Here is a 20,424-nt window from a genome sequence, read left to right as displayed (position 1 = left end):
TTAGAGGCAGGAAACATGTTCCCAATGTTGGGGGAGTCCAGAACAAGGGGCCACAGTTTAAGAATAAGGGGTAGGCCATTTAGAACTGAGATGAGGAAAAACATTTTCAGTCAGAGAGCTGTGAATCTGTGGAATTCTCTGCCTCAGAAGGCAGTGGAGGCCAATTCTCTGAATGCATTCAAGAGAGAGCTAGATAGAGCTCTTAAGGATAGCGGAGTCAGGGGGTATGGGGAGAAGGCAGGAATGGGGTAATGATTGAGAATGATCAGCCATGATCACATTGAATGGTGGTGCTGGCTCGAAGGGCCGAATGGCCTCCTCCTGCATCTATTGTCTATTGTCTATTGTCCTTCCCAGAGGTACGTCCTTTAATTCTGGGGCTATGACCTCTGGTTCTAGATCTCCCACTTGTGGAAACATCCTCTCCACCTCCGCTCTATCCAAGCCATGTTCTACCCTCCTTCACCAGGGGACAACCACACTGACCCTCCCCTGCTGGTGTCCACAATAGATCTCTCCTGTGAAACCCCCAGTGCAAGCATCCAACCCACCCCCACCTTCTCCCTTTCCCCATTCGGACAACAGGTTTTGTTCTCTGAAGCAGTGCCTTGTTTGACGATCTTACCAACAGAAAGCTCCAGGTTTTTCAACTGGGCCTTGTTGGGGAGGGTCTCCTGTAAACTTACAGTGTTCCGAGCCATATCACAACACACGGAGGTGACTGTTGGATCTGCTCCAAGAGGCCTAGCACGCGGACCGCACATGGCCTGCAGCAGTGGAGGACACCAATGGCTACGCCTGGCCAGGCCGACCTTGCAACACTGCCAGGACAACAGACCTTCATGGTCAGATCAAGATCACAGCACTTACAACAACTGGGACTTGAAACTGGCAACCCTGTATACTGTCTCAGTGTACTACTGCTATACATCTGTACTATATCTGAGATGCTTATCTAAGATGCATCTAAGTGCTTATGCAAAGTGATACTTGTACTGAACTGTATACAAAAATGAGTTTCATTGTACCTCGTTACCTGTGACAAATAATGTACCAGACCAGACTCTGCCTCTGACTGCACTAGTTTTGACATCCAGAAAATATTTACCCGACGAAGGACAGTTTGGCTTAGCATTCCTTGTATTTATGCACCATTTTATGTAACAATTATTGATAAGATATCTTAAGACAGCCTGATATTGTGGAATTTGCTGTTCTCCCCGTGACTTGCATCTTTTTACTCCAAGATTTTTGATTTCCTCCCACACTCTAAAGACATACAGTTTTGTGAGTTAATTGGCTTGGTATAATTGAAAATTGTGCCTAGTGTGTGCTTGAAAGTGCTATTATCAGGGATCGCTGATCGGCATGGACTCAGTTGGCCAAGGGGCCTGTTTCCGTGCTGTATCTCTAAACTAAACTGGATATCCTGAGGGTTTGAGCACAAAGGGTGGTGCATATATGGAACGAGGTGCCAAAGGAGGTAGTTAAGACAGGTACTTTAACAGCATTTAAAAGTCACCTGGACAGACACGTGGATAAGAAAAGTTTAGAGGGATATTGGCCAAATACAGGCAAATGGAACTAGCTTAGATGGGGCATGTTAGTGTAAGAAAATAACTGCAGATGCTGGTACAAATCAAAGGTATTTATTCACAAAATGCTGGTGTAACTCAGCAGGTCAGGCAGCATCTCAGGAGAGAAGGTGTGGGTGAAGTTTCGGGTCGAGACCCTTCTTCAGACTGATGTCAGGGGGGCGGGACAAAGGAAGGATATAGGAAGATAGAGGGAGAACTGGGAAGGGGGAGGGGAAGAGAGGGACAGAGGAACTATCTAAAGTCGGCATGGGCAAGATGGGCTGAAGGGCCTGTTTCCATGCTGTGTGATTCTATGACTGCTAGGAATCTCCACTCTGGAAACTGACCTCCAAACCACTCCACCTCATTGTCCTACTTTGAGACACCTCATAGAAGTTCTTTGATTAACTTCCAGCTCTACTAATTACAAAGGTGTGTTCATGTCAAATGGTGACAATGCTTCACAAAGTGCCTGTGGACATTTGGCTGCATTAATGTGGGGGGTTGGATAAATAGGCGTTGATAAGCTTGTTGGAACAAGGTCACTTCAGACTTCTGCTGACTGCACACAACTGAAACAAATTTAGCCACGGTTGTGTCAATCATCAAAGCCGAGCAGACGGCGTGGTTCCTGAGAAGTACTCCAGTCAATCACCACAAATTACCCACCCTCTTTAGCTGCTGATGGCAAATAATCACTTTTCTGTTTCCAAGAGATAATGTTGTACATTACAATTGCTTCTGGTGCAATTAAAGATGGTATCTCTCCGAACGCGATTGGTACCACGTCATGCAAAATATGTTGACAAATCAAGTACAGAGCCAACGTGACCTTGTGCATCCAAATAACAGTTGAAGAATAAGGGCTAGGCCATTTAGGACTGAGGAAAAACGTTTTCACCCAGAGAGTTGTGAATCTGTGGAATTCTCTGCCACAGAAGGCAGTGAAGGCCAATTCACTGGATGTATTCAAGAGAGAGTTGGATATAGCTCTTGGGGCTAACAGAATCAAGGGATCATCATATCATATCATATCATATATATACAGCCGGAAACAGGCCTTTTCGGCCCTCCAAGTCCGTGCCGCCCAGTGATCCCCGTACATTAACACTATCCTACACCCACTAGGGACAATTTTTACATTTACATTTACCCAGCCAATTAACCTACATACCTGTACGTCTTTGGAGTGTGGGAGGAAACCGAAGATCTCGGAGAAAACCCACGCAGGTCACGGGGAGAACGTACAAACTCCTTACAGTGCAGCACCCATAGTCAGGATCGAACCTGAGTCTCCGGCGCTGCATTCGCTGTAAAGCAGCAACTCTACCGCTGCGCTACCGTGCCGCCCTATAGGGGAGATAGCAGGAACGGGGTACTGATTCTGGATGATCGATGGGTCAAAGGGCCTACTCCTGCACCTATTTTCTATACTTCTAAGGTATCACCAAATGCTGGAGTAACTCAGCGGGTCAGGCAGCATCTCAGGAGAGAAGGAATGGGTGATGTTTCGGGTCGAGACCCTTCTTCAGGATAATTGTATATTTCTTCTATATTTCTGTTTCTAACTGCTTGACAAGCTGTACACTGTAGTTTGTATAGCAGTAACTATGCAGTGGGAGTTTGGGTTGATGGAACAACGGGTTAGTGGGTTAGGCACTTTGGATGTAGCTCCTACATTGCTGGAGGTAATGAGAAAAGAGCATCGCATCAAACATGTTTTAACACTCAACCAACAGCAGAGGCTGACACAACAGTACATGAAAAGTCAAATCCTACGCAAGGTTGATGACACCAAATGATGGAGTAACTCATTGGATCAAGCAGCATCTCTGGAGAAAAGGAATAGGTGACGTTTCGGGTCGAGACCCTTCATCAGACCCGAGTCTACTCTTTAGCCCCAGAGATGCTGCCTGACCCGTGGAGTTACTCCAGCATTCCGAGTCTACCTTCGGTGTAAACCAGCACCTGCACTTCCTTCTTACACATCCCACCAAAGGTATACGTGCACTCTATACTATTCCAGCATCAAAGGTATTCATTCGCAATACAATTCCAGAACCCAGCTACCGTGTGATCTGGGAGATCAGAGAGAATCCATCAAAGACAGCACAACTTTAAATTGCAAAGGTACAGATCTTCAAGAGACCAACTCTACACAAGTGCTGAGATCACCTTCAAACATGGAAGAGTACAAATTGAGCCAGTAATCATTTGAACAAACAGTGTCCAACAGGGCGGCGCGGTGTGTCAGTGGTAGAGCTACTCTCTTACAGCGCCAGAGACCCGGGTTCGATCCTGACTACGGTGCTGTCTGTGGGGAATTTTATGTTCTCCCCGTGACTGCGTAGGTTTTCTCCAGGATGTTGAAAGCAGGCATGCAGGTGCAGCAGGCAGTGAAGAAAGCGAATGGTATGTTGGCATTCATAGCGAGGGGATTTGAGTATAGGAGCAGGGAGGTTCTGCTGCAGTTGTACAGGGCATTAGTGAGACCACACCTGGAGTATTGCGTACAGTTTTGGACTCCTAATCTGAGGAAAGACATTCTTGCCATAGAGGGAATACAGAGAAGGTTCACCAGATTGATTCCTGGGATGGCAGGACTTTCATGTGAAGAAAGACTGGATAGACTCGGCTTGTACTCGCTGGAATTTAGAAGATTGAGGGGAGATCTTATAGAAACTTACAAAATTCTTAAGGGATTGGACAGGCTAGATGCAGGAAGATTGTTCCCGATGTTGGGGAAGTCCAGAACAAGGGGTCACAGTTTAAGGATAAGGGGGAAGTCTTTTAGGACCGAGATGAGAAAGTTTTTTTTCACACAGAGAGTGGTGAATCTGTGGAATTCTCTGCCACAGAAGGTAGTTGAGGCCAGTTCATTGGCTATATTTAAGAGGGAGTTAGATGTGGCCCTTGTGGCTAAAGGGATCAGGGGGTATGGAGAGAAGGCAGGTACGGGATACTGAGTTGGATGATCAGCCATGATCATATTGAATGGCGGTGCAGGCTCGAAGGGCCGAATGGCCTACTCCTGCACCTATTTTCTATGTTTCTATGTTCAGTTTCCTCCCACACTCCAAAGGCGTACAGGCATGTAGGTTACTTGGCTTGGTAGAAATGTAAATTGTCCCTAGTGTTTGTAGGGTAGTGTTAATATGCGGGGGATCGCTGGTCGATGCAAACTCGATGGGCCATAGGGCCTGCTTCCGCACTGTATCTCTAGACTAAACTAAACTATACTCCATGACCAGAATGAGTGGTGGGACAGACGTGCTCTCCTCTCACAATAGACAATAGGTGCAGGAGGAGGCCATTCGGCCCTTCGAGCCAGCACCGCCATTCAATGTGATCATGGCTGATCATTCTCAATCAGTACCCCGTTCCTGCCTTCTCCCCATACCCCCTGACTCCGCTATCCTTAAGAGCTCTATCTAGCTCTCTCTTGAATGCATTCAGAGAATTGGCCTCCACTGCCTTCTGAGGCAGAGAATTCCACAGATTTACAACTCTCTGACTGAAAAAGTTTTTCCTCATCTCAGTTCTAAATGGCCTACCCCTTATTCTTAAACTGTGGCCCCTTGTTGTGGACTCCCCCAACATTGGGAACATGTTTCCTGCCTCTAACGTGTCCAACCCCTTAATAATCTTATACGTTTCGATAAGATCTCCTCTCATCCTTCTAAATTCCAGTGTATACAAGCCTAGTCGCTCCAGTCTTTCAACATATGATAGTCCCGCCATTCCGGGAATTAACCTAGTCACGAGTCCAAGTCGTCAGTTTTAAGCAAACCGCACACACTATAGCCCAGCGCAAATTAATGCCATTCCGACTGCAGGTTGGTTGTGTACAAATAATCACAGCCTCCGCGATGCAAACCCACTCCAGTGTTCAACCTCCTGCCTAATTTATCTTTTTTGTCATTGACCAAGTCCTGAAGGGAAATGCAAATGACATTTTGAAAATAATGGCCTACCATACATTTGCCCAAAGGCTTGCAGAGCGTAATTAAGTAATGCATCATTACTTTATGCAGGGGTGAAAAATTAATCCGCATCGCAGATGCACACGCAGAAACAATATTAATGGGCAGGCATGAATGCAATTGAGAAGCAAAATTAAAATGCAGATGCTGGAAATCTGAAATAAAAACAGGAAATGCCAGGGATACTCTCGAGGCAGACAGCATCATCGAGGACCCACACCAACTTGGCCATGCTCTCATTTCACTCCTGCCATCAGGAAGAAGCCACAGGGGACTGAAAACTGTAACGTGCAGGTTCAAGAACAGCTTCTTCCCAACATCAGGCTCTTAATCACACCAAACATCAACTGAACTGTGAACTACCAGCTGCCTCGATTGAACGAGGGACTTGGGACTTTGTTTCTGTCTCTGCATTATATTGTTTCTTTTGTTTTTAGATATTACGCTTCCATTGTTGTTAATTATGTTGTGTACGATGTTTCCATATCTGTGGTGCTGTCGAAAGTAAGGACTTTGTTGTTCCATTTCGGGACATATGACAATAAAACACTCATGACAATAATGCGGACAAGTGTGTTGCAATAATGCGGACAAGTGTGTGGGCAAAAAGGTCAGCATGGAATCAGTGTGCAGTAGGGCCCATTTCTGTGTAGGAAAGAATTGTAGGGTCTCCATTTATTGAATTTTTAAAAAAGTAAATGGGTTTGACACAAAACTAAAATTTAAAACTAAAGTTAAAACTTGAGTTTAGGGTTGGATGTACAATTATACTCATCATCTCCCGGATCTATCCCCATAATCTTTATATTTGTGGTTCTCTTTTTTCTTTGCTTTCTCTCTATTAGTTTATAGTCATTTTTTTCAATCTCTTTTCATCTTTATTTTTTCTTTAAAAATTGAAAAATTGAAGCTATGTAAGAATTCTATAACCAGTTTGTCGTTTATTATTATTTGTACATATGCTTTAAAAAAAAAATTTTAATTTTAAAAAAAGAAGAAAAAAAAAAAAGGAAAGAACTGTAGATGGACACAAAATGGTGGAGTAACTCAGCAGGACAGGCAGCATCTCTGGAGAGAAGGAATGGGTGACGTTTCGGGTCGAGACCCTTCTTCAGCCCATTTCTGTGCTGTACATCTCTCTGAAAAATGTACAGGTAGTACAATGGCAGCAGAACTCTGTCCTACTTGAAAAACAATTAATTTTCCCTCTTGAATCTTTCCATCTGCTTGGCCAGGTGTTGTAAACTGAAATGAAACGCTTTTGTTGTTCTCCAGAAGAAACTCCTGTGTGTTTGGACTATTTGACTCCAAGCTATACATTGTACCATCTGTAGTTATCAATTAACTTAAACAGAAGGTGACCCATCTTGGTTTTATTAAAGAGAAAATAAAATCTTGTTTGGCTAACACCTCTGGTGCTGTTGGAATGATAATGCATGCCAACTCACAGCTTTGCTGGTGTTTGCACTTTTCTTTAAAACCAGAGACGCCAATGGAACGAAACAAAGTTAGTCACATCAGAAGCAATCAGACAGGTACACGGACGGACACAAAATGCTGGAGTAACTCAGCAGCACACGTAGCATCTCTGGAGAGAGGAATGGGTGACGTTTTGGGACGAGACCCTTCTTCTGACCTCGACCCAAAACGTCACCCATTCCTTCTCTCCAGAGATGCTGCCTGTCCCACTGAGTCAGGAGCCAGAACACCTACCTATGCATCAATAAAAATTGCCCCCCAGGGACAATTTTCAAAAGCCAATTAAAAAAAAAAGTTTTAAGAGATACAGCGTGGAAACAGTTCCTTCGGCCCACTGAGTCCGTGCTGACCAGCGATTACCCTGTACACTAACACTATCCTACATACGAGGGACAATTTACAATTTTACCAAAGCTAATTAACCGATAAAACTGTAGTTTTTGGAGTGTGTGAGGAAACTGGAGCACCTGGAGAAAACACAACGTGGCCATGGGGAGAACGTACAAACTCTGTGCAGACAGCACTTCAGGATTGAACCAGTGTTTCTGCAGCTGTAAGGCAGCAACTCTACCGCTGCGCCACAATGATGCCCTGGAATAATGTAATTATATAATAACTAACTTGGTGTTTGATGTAGTCAAGGTCTGGAGCAAGTAGTCGAGGGCTGAGGGCCTGTTTCACTCCAATAATAGCCATTATTATCAGAAAGGCAAAACTGAATGCAATACAAGGAGAGGCAGAGAGGGCGGTTAATAAAATGTTTCATGTCTACAAACCATTTCTTTCTCCGCTCTTTCAGTGAGAGTACTTTCTCCAAGATGGGTTAGTTGGACAAAAATATTAGCCAGGGGGATTTGATCATTATGTGCAAAGCAACCGTATAATATCACAGTCAGTGCATACTGTGTTAAAATTGATCTGAACCTTATTTATACTAGGAGCGACAATCTTGAAGGTAAGGTCAAACTTATAAAAGATTAGCTGGAGAAACCCAACATAGCTGTGATTGTCTCTGAAACCAGCGTTGCAGGAGGCACTGAAGTAACCAAACCATGTTCAAAGTTACCTAATCGTTCAAGGTCACAGGCTGGGATTTAAGGCTTAATCCACTTCATTGCAAAATTAGATTTCCACTTCAAAGTGGGAACACGAGCAGAAATTTTTACCGATTGGAAATTTGTGCGATCAACTCCTGATCAAATTCAATCAGGGTACTTTGACAAAAGCTTTATCAGCAAGCAGTTCATTAGTGATCAGATTTAACACTGCTGGTGGTACAATAGAGGGTGATTATGGGGGGATGGGATGGGGGGGGAGATGGGGATGGGATGGGGGGGGAGATGGGGGGGGGATGGGGGGGAAGATGGGGGGGGAGATGGGGGGAGATGGGGGGAGATGGGGGGGGGATGGGGGGGGAGATGGGGGGGGGATGGGGGGGAGATGGGGGGAGATGGGGGGGGGGAGATGGGGGGAGATGGGGGGGGGGAGATGGGGGGGGAGATGGGGGGGGGAGATGGGGGGGGGGAGATGGGGGGGGGAGATGGGGGGGGAGATGGGGGGGGGGAGATGGGGGGGAGGATGGGGGGGGGAGATGGGGGGGAGGATGGGGGTGGGGGGTGGGGGGGGGGATGGGGGGGAGATGATGGGGGGGGGATGGGCAAGAAAAAAGCTGTTTAAATTATTTCAATTTTAACGGGTCTGTTGAGGAGGATGAACATTTTATTCCATGTTACTCTGAAAGCCATCCTGTTGTCTCCTGTGACTGTTGGCATAAAAGATGAAATACCCTCTTCTTAAAAAAGCAGGCAGACTCACTCAGAAGTAGGAGAAATAAAATGAAACACTGCTGTTCAAACAAAATCATTGGTGTGGTAAAGAGACGGATCTGTCAGAATAGACGGAGAAATCCTAACTCCACTTGGAGCACAATGCCTGGATTGGAGGGATTGCCGTTTAAGGATATACTGGGTCAGTTTTTGCCAAGCAAAAGGATGCTGAGAGGTAACATGATAGGCATAAACATAGCACAAAAAGTAAGGAAATTTGTGTTTGGTAGATTATTTCTTTGTTGTAACAATGCTTCTTGGCAATAAATCTTATACCGTTGGAAAGCCTGTTTATTTCCCTTTTAAATGGTGCCACATTTGTAAGGAACATGCATTTGTGGGATGAGCAGCAGAGCTGAGTATGTGGGTTGCGCCCATGAAAAATCTGCCAAATCTTCTCTGCCAATGTCAAACAGCTTATTCTGCCATTGACTCTTGTTCGGTGTTGTTTGGTGGATTGGATGATTGAAGTCTGAAGAAACAAGACATATTGGCAATTTAACAATTTATTCATTTAATAAACAGGAGCCTCAGTAGCGTGTGGAAGAACCATACACAGCCACAACAGCCTGGCACCTCCTCCTCATGCTGGTCACCAGCCTGGTCACACACTGTTGTGGGATGGCATCCCATTCTTCAACCAGCATTTATCGCAAGTCAGCCAACGTGGTTGTGTTGGTCTCTCTGGCACGAACAGCACGCCCAAGCTGATCCCACAAGTGTTCAATGGGGTTGAGGTCAGGACTGCTGGCAGGCCATTCCATCCTCTCCACTCCCAAATTCTGGAGGTAGTCTCTGAGAAACCCTGCTCTGTGGGGGCGAGCATTGGAGGTCATCTTGGAGGATAGAGTTCGGTCCCAGACTGTGGAGATATGGGATTGCCACTGGTTGCAGAATCTCATCTCGATATCTCTCTGCGTTGAGATTGCCTCCAATGATGACAAGCCTCGTTTTTCCAGTGAGGGAGATGCCGCCCCACACCATCACACTGCCTCCACCAAAAGATGTTACTCTATCGGTGCAGCAATCAGCATAGCGTTCTCCGCGTCTTCTCCACACTTTGACCCTATGATCCAACTGCCGTAGGCAGAATCTGGACTCATCGCTGAACATAACGTTCCTCCGTATGTTCAGGTTCCAGTGCACGTGTTGCCGACACCAGCGCAAACGGGCCTGACGGTGAAGGGCAGTCATGGCAGGCCTCCTGGCAGCCCTATGAGACCGGAGATCGGCTGCGTGCAGTCTGTTCCGAATTGTCTGGGCAGAGAGCCGTCGGCCATATCGTCCTGCAAACCTTGACTGCAAATCTGTAGAAGACAGCCTACGGTTCCTAAGTGCTGACAGGGTGAGGAAACGGTCTTCTTCGGGTGTCGTCTTCTTGGGACGCTCACTTCGCGGCCTGTCTCTGACATCCCCCGTTATATGGAACTTGGCCTTCACTTTGGAGGGCTCACTCCAAATAATGCCGCAACATGGTTTTGCGGAACACCAGCTTGAAGTTGCCCTATCGCACGGGTCCTATCCAGATCAGTCAAACGTGGCATGCCGATTCTTGGAGCAGACACCTACTGACCACTGTAGCAGGGCCCATGCTCACAGATGCTGCCAATCAGGTGCCAATCAGGCACCTGATTGTCAGCACCTGGGGGTACCAGAAGCTCAAAACAAGAGTCAATAGCAACAGCAGAATAAGCTGTTTAGCATTGGCAGAGAAGATTTGGCAAATTTTTCATGGGCGCAACCCATATACTCAGCTCTGCTGCTCATCCCACAAATGCATGTTCCTTACAAATGTGGCACCATTTAAAAGGGAAATAAACAGGCTTTCCAACGGTATAAGATTTATTGCCAAGAAGCATTGTTACAACAAAGAAATAATCTACCAAACACAAATTTCCTTACTTTTTGTGCTATGTTTTAGATAAAATTATGAGCCATCAATAGGGCAGATAGCCATTGTCTGGCTCCCATGATATCTATATAATAAAACTCGTTTGTTCGTTTGTTTGTTCCTGAACTACAGCCAAAACGGTACACGATAGCCCGACAATTTTAGGCCCACCTTACTCACCGTCGTCCCTTTGATGCTAATTGAAGAGGTTTAATTGAAATCGGTGTTATATTTTTAAAGTTATTAACATTTTAAAGTTTAAATCTATCTCCAAGGGGGGGGGGGGGGAGGGGGGGAGGGGAGTGGAGGTAGGGGGGGAGGGGAAGAGGGAGGATAAGGGGGGTTGAGGGTGATGAAGTGGGGGGGAGGGGAAGGGGAGGGGAGAGGGAGGGAGGGAGGGGGGTGGGAAGGGGGGTGGGAAGGGAGGGGGGGAAGGGAGGGAAGGGAGGGGGAAGGGATGGAAGGGAGGGGGGGAATGGAGGGGGAAGGGAAGGGGAAGGGAGGGGGGGAAGGGCGGGGGGGAAGGGAGGGGGAAGGGCGGGGGGGAAGGGAGGGGGAAGGGAAGGGGGAAGAGGGGGAATGGAGGGGGAAGGGAGGGGGAAGAGGGGGAATGGAGGGGGGAAGGGAGGGGGGAAGGGAGGGGGGAAGGGAGGGGGGAAGGGAGGGGGGAAGAGGGGGAATGGAGGGGAGAAGGGAGGGGGAAAGGAGGGGGAAGGGAAGGGGGAAGGGAGGGGGAAGAGGGGGAATGGGGGGAAGGGAGATGGAAGGGAAGGGGGAAGGGAGGGAGGAAGGGCGGGGGGGGAAGGGAGGGGGAAGGGAGGGGGAAGGGAAGGGAAGGGGGAAGGGAGGGGGGAAGGGAGGGGGGGAAGGGAGGGGGGAAGGGAGGGGGGAAGGGAGGGGGAAGAGGGGGAATGGAGGGGGGAAGGGAGGGGGGAAGGGAGGAGGAAGGGAGGGGGGAAGGAGGGGGGAAGGGAGGGGGGAAGGGAGGGGGGAAGGGAGGGGGAGAGAGGGGGGTAGGAGAGGGTGCTGCACCAATGCAAGAGAGGTTTTGACCCAACCAAACCCAACCCAAGTGGGCCAACTTGGTCAAGTAGATGTTTAAAAGTGGAGGATGAAAGGGGTCTGAGGGGTATATTTTTCACACAAAGAGTGGTTGATATCAAGAATGAGCTGTTAGCGAGGGGATGGTGAAGTTAGGAATAGTAGTATTTCAGAGTCAGCTGGATAGATACTAGAATGAGCAAGGCAAAGTGGACATGAAAGTAATGCATAGGAAGGAACTGCAGATGCTGGTTTACACCGAAGTTAGACACAAAATGCTGGAGTAACTCAGTGGGACAGGCAGCATCTCTGGAGAGAAGGAATGGGTGACGATTCGGGTCGAGCCCTTTGTCAGTCTGAACAGTGCAGTGTGTCGGCTAGATTGTAATCATGTTTCTGTTAAGGGAGCGGCACGGTGGCGCAGCGGTAGTGTTGCTGCCTCACAGCGTCAGAGACCTGCGTTCAATGCTGACTACCGGTGCTTGTTTGTACGGAGCTTGTACGTTCTTCCCGTGACCGTGCGGGTTTTCTCTATGTGCTCCGTTTCCTCCAACTTTCCAAAGACGAGCAGGTTTGTAGGCTAATTGGTTTTTTCGGGAAAAACTGTAAATTGTCCCTAATGTGTAGGATATTGTTAGTGTAGAGGGTGATCACTGGTCGGCACATACTCAGTGGGTCGAAGGGCCTGTGTCCACGCTGTATGTCTAATCTAAACTGAAATAAAATAAATGCCCAGTCTTTCAGCTGACTGGATAGCAACGCAACCAACAAAGCTTTTCACTGTACCTCAGTACACGTGATAATAAACTAAACCAAAGAAGGAAAAAAGCAGGAAAACAGTTACTGTGTGCACTCTCGTACAGGGAGAATACATTTATCCTTCCCCAGTGGAGGCTGCAATGACCCGAGACAGACCTTTGTCTGGGAAATGGCAGACAGTGTTAAGAGTTGACAGAGAACCACCATCATGGAGTAAGCTTCAATCAATAGATAAACCAGATTCTAACCGGCTCCCAAGTATAGCTTCTCAATGATGCCCTCAAGCCCACTTCCAGCCACTCTAACAACGATCGAGATTGATGGAGTCGCAGGAACCAAGGGGATACAGAGACCAGGCAGGGAAACGGACAAGATCATGGATCAGTCGTCATCTTTAAGTAGAGGAACAGACTTGATAGTTTTGTGACTTATGCCTGATGCTACCTTGCACATTGTTATATTGTCAATAGCTCCAACTGACGCCTTAACTATCAACTAATAGCTGGGAAGGAGTCGACCAGCTTACCCTGTTGGTCTGCTGGATTTGAAATCAGAAGGTACCACGTTATTGTTGTTAATGGCTGAGCAATGAGAGTTTTTGAGCATCTGTTTCAGGTAATTATACCTGCCAAATGTGGCCATCATGTGTGTAATTCCTAATTCAAAACCATCTGTTTATAAAATAATCACAAATAAATTCTGTCTTCCCCTACCTCAGAAAAGCAAACAAAACTCCCACTGTTTTGCGGGCCACAGAAGCGCAATTTTGATGCAAAATTTACAGACCATTGTTGCAATAGAAAAGAGATAATAATGGACACCTGGCAATGATTACGAGGCTGTAAGTATTCTAACAAGAGGTTTAAATGAGATCTCAACTCTTGAGAGCGATGCTGAAAGTGGTACTAATTATCATTTAAAATCTAAAATGGGATTAGTGTTTTAAAATGAGCTTGTAAATAATAATATGCATTACTCCTATTTAAGATGTTTTGTTGTTAAGCCAGGAGGAGTTTATAACGGGAATGAAGACACAGACTGTTAATGCGTACGCTGTCCTTCATGCTCGCTGTTGTCAACAAGGTGGACGATGAACTTTTGTAACTTTGTCGGCACCAGAAACATGGTGACTCTTTGTGTATTGCCGAAGTGAGGTCTGCTGTATGATTTTACTGGATTGTGCAGGAGGCCTAGATGGAGTGGATGTGGAGAGGATAGAAACATAGAAACATAGAAAATAGGTGCAGGAGTAGGCCATTTGGCCCTTCGAGCCTGCACCACCATTCAATATGATCATGGCTGATCATCCAGCTCAGTAACCTGTACCTGCCTTCTCTCCATACCCACTGATCCCTTTAGCCACAAGGGCCACATCTAACTCCCTCTTAAATATAGCCAATGAACTGGCCTCAACTACCTTCTGTGGCAGAGAATTCCACAGACTCGCCACTCTCTGTGTGAAGAAATGTTTTCTCATCTCGGTCCTAAAAGACTTCCCCCTTATCCTTAAGCTGTGACCCCTGGTTCTGGATTTCCCCAAGGATGTTTCCACTGGTGGGAGAGTCTAGGACCAGAGGTCACAGCCTCAGAATTAAAGGACACATCTTCACAAAGGAGATGAGGAGGAATTTCTTTAGACAAGAAGGTGGTGAATCTGTGGAATTCATTGCCACAGAAGGCTGTGGAAGCCAAGTCAATGGATATTTTTAAGGCATGGAGAGACAGATTCTTGATTGGTATGGGTGTCAGGGGTTATGAAGAGAAGGCAGAAGAGTGGGGTTAGGAGGGAGAGATAGATCAGGGATGATTGAATGGCAGAGTAGACTAGATGGGCCAAATGGTCTCATTCTGCTCCTATCGCTAATGAACATGAATTATGTGCAAAAACAATTTCACCGTGCCTGAATACATGTGACAATAACGTATAATTAATCATTGTATCAAACACTGGGATGTGTCAAACATACATTTCAAAGCTTCAAGAAGACAGCAGGGGACAGGGACAGGGACAGGTAGAATGCCGAGAAATCCTCAAAGTCCGCTTCATGTGAGATAATAATTCTGTGCCTTAAAGAAGGTTGAAACTGAGCATGCATGTCTGGAACTTACTGCAGTCTATTTTAGTCAGATTACGTTCGCTGTTCTCAAAGGACAAATGGCAGTCACAAAACAATAAAATTAGGCTGAAAGGGTAACAGGACATTTGCTTATTTGTAAACGGGGTGGAATCGGGCTGTTTGTGATCATCCGTGTCTTTCGGAGGTGCAGGATTTATAATTGTTGTAAGACCATTCGAGAAGATGGAAAATTGCTTAGTGCAGGCTGCAGTAAACAACACATCAAAGGAAAATTCTGTAAATAAGCAGTAGTTGAATCTTTGTTTGTTGAGCAATCTCCTAGATTGCTCACAGTGATCACTGTATTGGACGCCCTTGTCTGATCGTCGTGCTGTGTTTTAACGTTTTCTTCAACAGAGGGTTGTGAATCTGTGGTATTTATTGCCGCAGAAGGCTGCAGATGCCAAGTCATAGAGTCATAGTCATAGAGTCCTACAGCACAGAAAGAGGCCCTTCGGCCCATCGTGTCCGCGCCGCCCGTTACCAAACACAGTCTAATTTTAATCCCATTTTCCCGCATTTGGACCGTAGCCCTGAATGTTGTAGCATTTCAAGCGCCCATCCAAATGCCTCTTAAACGTTGTGAGTGTTCCCGCCTCCACCACCACCCCAGGCAGTGAGTTCCAGACTCCAACCACCCTCTGGGTGAAAAAGTTATTTCTCACATCCCCCCGAAACCTCTCTCCCCTTACCCTAAGTCAATGGATATTTTTACAGCAGAGATAGATCGATTCTTGATTAGTATGGGTGTCAGAGATTATGAGAAGGGGGTGAGGAGGGAGAGATAGTTCAGCATGATTGAATGGCGGAGTAGACTTGATGGGCCGAATGACCTAATTCCGCTCCGAACACTTATGAACTTATGAATTGTATGCAAAAACAAATAAATTCACTGTACCTAGGTACAAGTGACAATGACGTATCATTAAATTGAATCATCGCATCAAACTCTGGGGAACATCCCAAGGCTACTGGATAAAACTCATCCACTTCAACAGGGAAGAAGCTTCGTGTTTTATCCGGCCTCACATCCCCCAGCGTTTCGAAAGTCAATGAAGTTACTTCTGTAGCGTGGTCACGGACATTGGTGCCGGACTGGAAACACGACTGCATTTCCATGTAATTCGATAAGAATAAGGTTTGATCGCAGTTTTTATTTCAGCAAACAGCCACAGACCCATGGATGCCATGGTGTGAGTTTATGGAAATGAGCCAAAGATGATTGGAGGCACAGAGACTCACGCTGGCTTTATTTTCACTGGAAATGAGACTGGGAGGGGACACACTGCAACTCTTCACAATAAAAGTCGTGGAAACATTAAAGTAGACTTCCCCGATTCAGCTCTGACCCAGTTAATCTGCAGGTACCACACACCTGCGCTCCCCACACACTACAGAATACAGAATACAGAGCTTTATTTGTCATTCGGTACCAAGGTACCGAACAAAATTACATAGCAGTCACACAAAAAAAAAAAGAACACAAGACACATGACCCCAACACAAACGTCCATCACAGTGACTCCAAACACCCCTTCACTGTGATGGAGGCAACAAAACTTCCACTCTCTTCCCCACGCCCACGGACAGACAGCTCGTCCCCGACCGACCCGCACAGTCCCCGCAAGGGGATGGGAGTCCCCGCGGCCGAGCCGGGCGCTGAAACGTCTCGCGGCCGAGCCGGGCGATTGAAGGCCCCGCGGCCGAGCCGCACCGGGTGCTGAAACGTCCCGTGGCCGAGCCGGGCGATGGAAGGCCCCGCGGCCGTACCGCGCGCTGCTAAGTCCCACGGCCGAGGTAAGGTACTACCCAAGTTTTCTGAACGATCTTGGAAATGAAAATTAGTCTCATGGATGTCAGCACCTTAACAGGTGATGGAGAAACAGCCCCTTCGGTTGATTAAACACCAATATCCTCACCTTATAACTTTTAGTTCAGAATTTTTGTTCAAAGATAGTGTCGAAACAGGTCCTTCGGCCCACCGAGTCCGCACCACCAGTTAATCACCTGTTCGCTAGTTCTGTGTTATCTCAGTTTTCCATCCTACACACTAGGGGCAATTTACAGAAGCCAATTAAACTACAAACGTGCATGTTTTTGGAAAGTGGGAGGAAACCGGAGCACCCGGAGAAAACCCACACGGTCACAGGAAGAACGTAGTTTAGAAGGATGGGTGGGGGAGGAGGGGGAGGAGGGGGGGGGGGGAGAACCTCATTGAAACTTACCAAATAGTGAAAGGCCTGGATAGAATGGATGTGGAGAGGATGTTTCCACTAGTGGGAGAGTCCAGGACCAGAGGCCATAGCCTCAGTATAAAAAGACGTTCCTTTAGGAAGGAGATGAGGAGGAATTTCTTTAGTCAGACGTGGTGAATCTGTGGAATTCATTACCACAGAAGGCTGTGGAGGCCAGGTCAATGGATATTTTTAAGGCAGAGATTGATAGATTCTCGATTAGTACGGGTGTCAGGGGTTATAGGCAGGAGAATGGGGTTGAGAGAGAAGCCATGATAGATCAGCCATGATTGGATGGCAGAGTAGACTTGATGGGCCGAATGGCTAAATTGTGCTCCTATCACTTATCAACTTATGAACGTACAAACTCCGCACTCCGCTGAGGGCGTGCAGCGTAGGTTTACTAGGTTAATTCCCGGAATGGCGGGACTGTCATATGTTGAAAGACTGGAGCGACTAGGCTTGTATACACTGGAATTTAGAAGGATGAGAGGGGATCTTATCGAAACATACAAGATTATTAAGGGGTTGGACACGTTAGAGGCAGGAAACATGTTCCCAATGTTGGGGGAGTCCAGAACAAGGGCCACAGTTTAAGAATAAGGGGTAGGCCATTCAGAACGGAGATGACGAAAAACTTTTTCAGTCAGAGAGTTGTGAATCTGTGGAATTCTCTGCCTCAGAAGGCAGTGGAGGCCAGTTCTCTGAATGCATTCAAGAGACAGCTAGATAGAGCTCTTAAGGATAGCGGAGTCAGTGGGTATGGGGGGAAGGCAGGAACGGGGTACTGATTGAGAATGATCAGCCATAATCACATTGAATGGTGGTGCTGGCTCGAAGGGCCGAATGGCCTACTCCTGCACCTATTGTCTATTGTCTATTGTCTCAGATTCCAGCATCCGTAGTTCTATATTTTCAGCCTGAAAGAGGAAAGTGACACCAAGCCATTCAAGGAGGGAGACATCAGTGCAAATAACCAACTCAGTCAAAGCAGGATTTAAATGGCATCTTCAAAGAAGTAGGGAGATTTAAGAAGAGAAGGCCATAGCAATGCCTTCAGCTGCCAGGGATGTCTACCACTGGTAGTGTTGAAGGGAAGAAATCAGCCAAAGGCCTGGATAGATGAGAGGATGTTTCCACTAGTGGGAGAGTCTGGGACCAGAGGTCATAGCCTCAGAATTAAAGGACGTTCCTTTCGGAAGGAGATGAGGAGCAATTTCTTTAGTCAGAGGGTGGCGAATCTGTGGAATTCATTGACACAGAAGGCTGTGGAGACTAAGTGAATGGATATTTTAAGGCAGAGGTAGATAGATTCTTGATTAGTAACAGTGTCTGGGGTTATAGGGAGAAGGTAGAAGAATGGGGTTGAGAGGGGAAGATAGATCAGCCATGATTGAATGGGTGGAGTAGACATGATGGGCCGAATGGCCTCATTCTGCTCCTATGAATTGGAGAGGTACAAAGGTTTGTTGTGTGGGAAGAAATCTTCGAGATAAAAATACAAGAGCCAGGGTGGGATTTAAGGCCGAGTTTTTAAGATCAGAGTTTGCTCAAATGATATTGGTCACTCGAGACAGGAGAATACTAAACATCTGGAGGAGATATAAAGTAAGCAATGTGGTCCTGTGGAAAAGAACAAACCACGATCCCATTGACTTACAAATTCGAAGGAGAAAATGGAGTTGGATTGGACACAACCTCAGAAAACCTGCCACAAACATCACCCGGCAAGCCCTGAAATGCAACCCCCAAGGAAAAAGGAAAAGAGGTTGCTCCAGGAACAGCTGGAGAAGAGGGGTCCAGGCAGAAATGTCTGGGAGTGGGCTCAACTGGGGAGATCTCGAAAGAACCCAGTTCTTTGCACAGGTTAATACAGGTTAACTGGCTGGGCAAATGTAAAAATTGTCCCTAGTGGGTGTAGGATAGTGTTAGTGTGTGCGGGGATCGCTGGGCGGCGCTGACCCGGTGGGCCGAAGGGCCTGTTTCTGTGCTGTATCTCAAAATCAAAATCTCAAAACCGCCAACAACCGAGTGAGGTGGAGGACATTTGTCAATGGCCTATGCTCCCTAGAGGAGCACAGGGCTTAAGAAGAAGAAGACTCAATACATGGTGCTGGATGGGTGAGTTGGTGTTAGCTACAGTACAAGCAAGAGTTTTGGACTGGTTTGAGTTTAATGGAGGGTTGAAGATGACAAAAATCGGTCAAAAGCTGCTGAAGTACCAAAGCTGGTAAAAACAGAGAGAGTGCATGTTTCAGCGATCATGGGGAACATTGAAACCACAGTAAAGGTGTGGACTGGTGTTCATAAACCCCATGGTAGGTTAAAAATAAAATTGCAAACAGACTGGTTCAGCCTTAGGAAAATGGAACCACACAGCAGTGGCATCTGCAGACAACTGGGGTGGCACGGTGGTGCAGCCATAGAGGTACTGCCTTACAGCGCCAGAGACCCGGGTTCGATCCTGACTAAGGGTGCTGTCTGTACGGAGTTTGTACGTTCTCCCCATTACCTGCGTGGGTTTTCTCCGAGATCTTCAGTTTCCTCCCACACTCCAAAGACGTACAGGTTTGTAGGTTAATTGGCTTATTGGCTTGGTATAAATGTAAAATTGGCCCTAGTGTATGTAGGGTCGTGTTAATGTGCAGGGGTCGCTGGTCAGTACAGGCTCGGTGGGCCAAAGGGCCTGTTTCCGCACTGTATCTCTAAACTAAACTCATTATTTCCTTCTTCCTATTATTTGGATAAAGGAAAACATCTGCTCAGCCTGCACTAAAAATATCAGCCGTACCATAAATTATTGCACACATTTACTGCTGATAATTTGAACAGGTGTCGCATGCTATTCTGTATTCCTTTTTAAAAAAAACAACACACATCAGCCATTAATTGAACCAGAAATTTCTTGAAATGGACCATAATTAACACAACAATGTTCCCTGATTTAGATTCAGTTCCAATGCGTCTGATTTCACAGGTGTGGTATAATTCCAGAAAATTAGTCTTTGTTAAGACCATCTGTAGATCCAACGGCAGCCCATCTTTGGAACTTTCTTGCTTCCTTATATCAAATTCGTGGAGAGTATTGGAAATTATCCTTTCATCAACAAATTTGTGTAATGAGCGAATTACTCTAGCTGCAGTAATTACCAACCTCAACAGGAAGCGAGCACTATTTCTTGGAAGAAGACAAAGAGAAAAGCTTCTTCTATAGACCCACAGGTGCAGCAGCACCAAACACCTCACAAGGAATATCAGAGGTTCCCTGATGTCTCTTGGCAAATGTCATAGACATAATTCAAAGACCCTTGCATTTAATTCACCGCTTTGTTAAATTCATCTCATCAAAATCATTGCCTTCTCTCACGTCTTGGCAAAGTAGTAAGCAGATCAAGGCATGCAAATGACCAACAAAATGGACTGCATTGGAAGAATATGCTGGAGTAACTCAGCGGGTCAGGCAGCATCCGTGGAGGGAATTGATAGGTGATGTTTCGAGTTGGAACCTTTCTTCAGA

General features: G+C 46.5%; 1 protein-coding gene across 1 annotated transcript in view; it reads right to left on the bottom strand.

Annotated features, from left to right (window-relative positions):
- The window catches only part of cdh23 (cadherin-related 23), a 694,191-nt gene that overhangs the window by 398,532 nt on the left and 275,235 nt on the right, over window positions 1-20,424 (bottom strand). The gene's annotated exons all lie outside the window — the stretch shown is intronic.

This window comes from Rhinoraja longicauda, chromosome 35 (genome assembly GCF_053455715.1).
Source record: "Rhinoraja longicauda isolate Sanriku21f chromosome 35, sRhiLon1.1, whole genome shotgun sequence".
Classification (NCBI taxonomy): Eukaryota; Metazoa; Chordata; class Chondrichthyes; order Rajiformes; family Arhynchobatidae; genus Rhinoraja; species Rhinoraja longicauda.
Note: the sequence above shows the minus strand (reverse complement) of the source record. Positions and strands in the feature narration are given on the sequence as shown.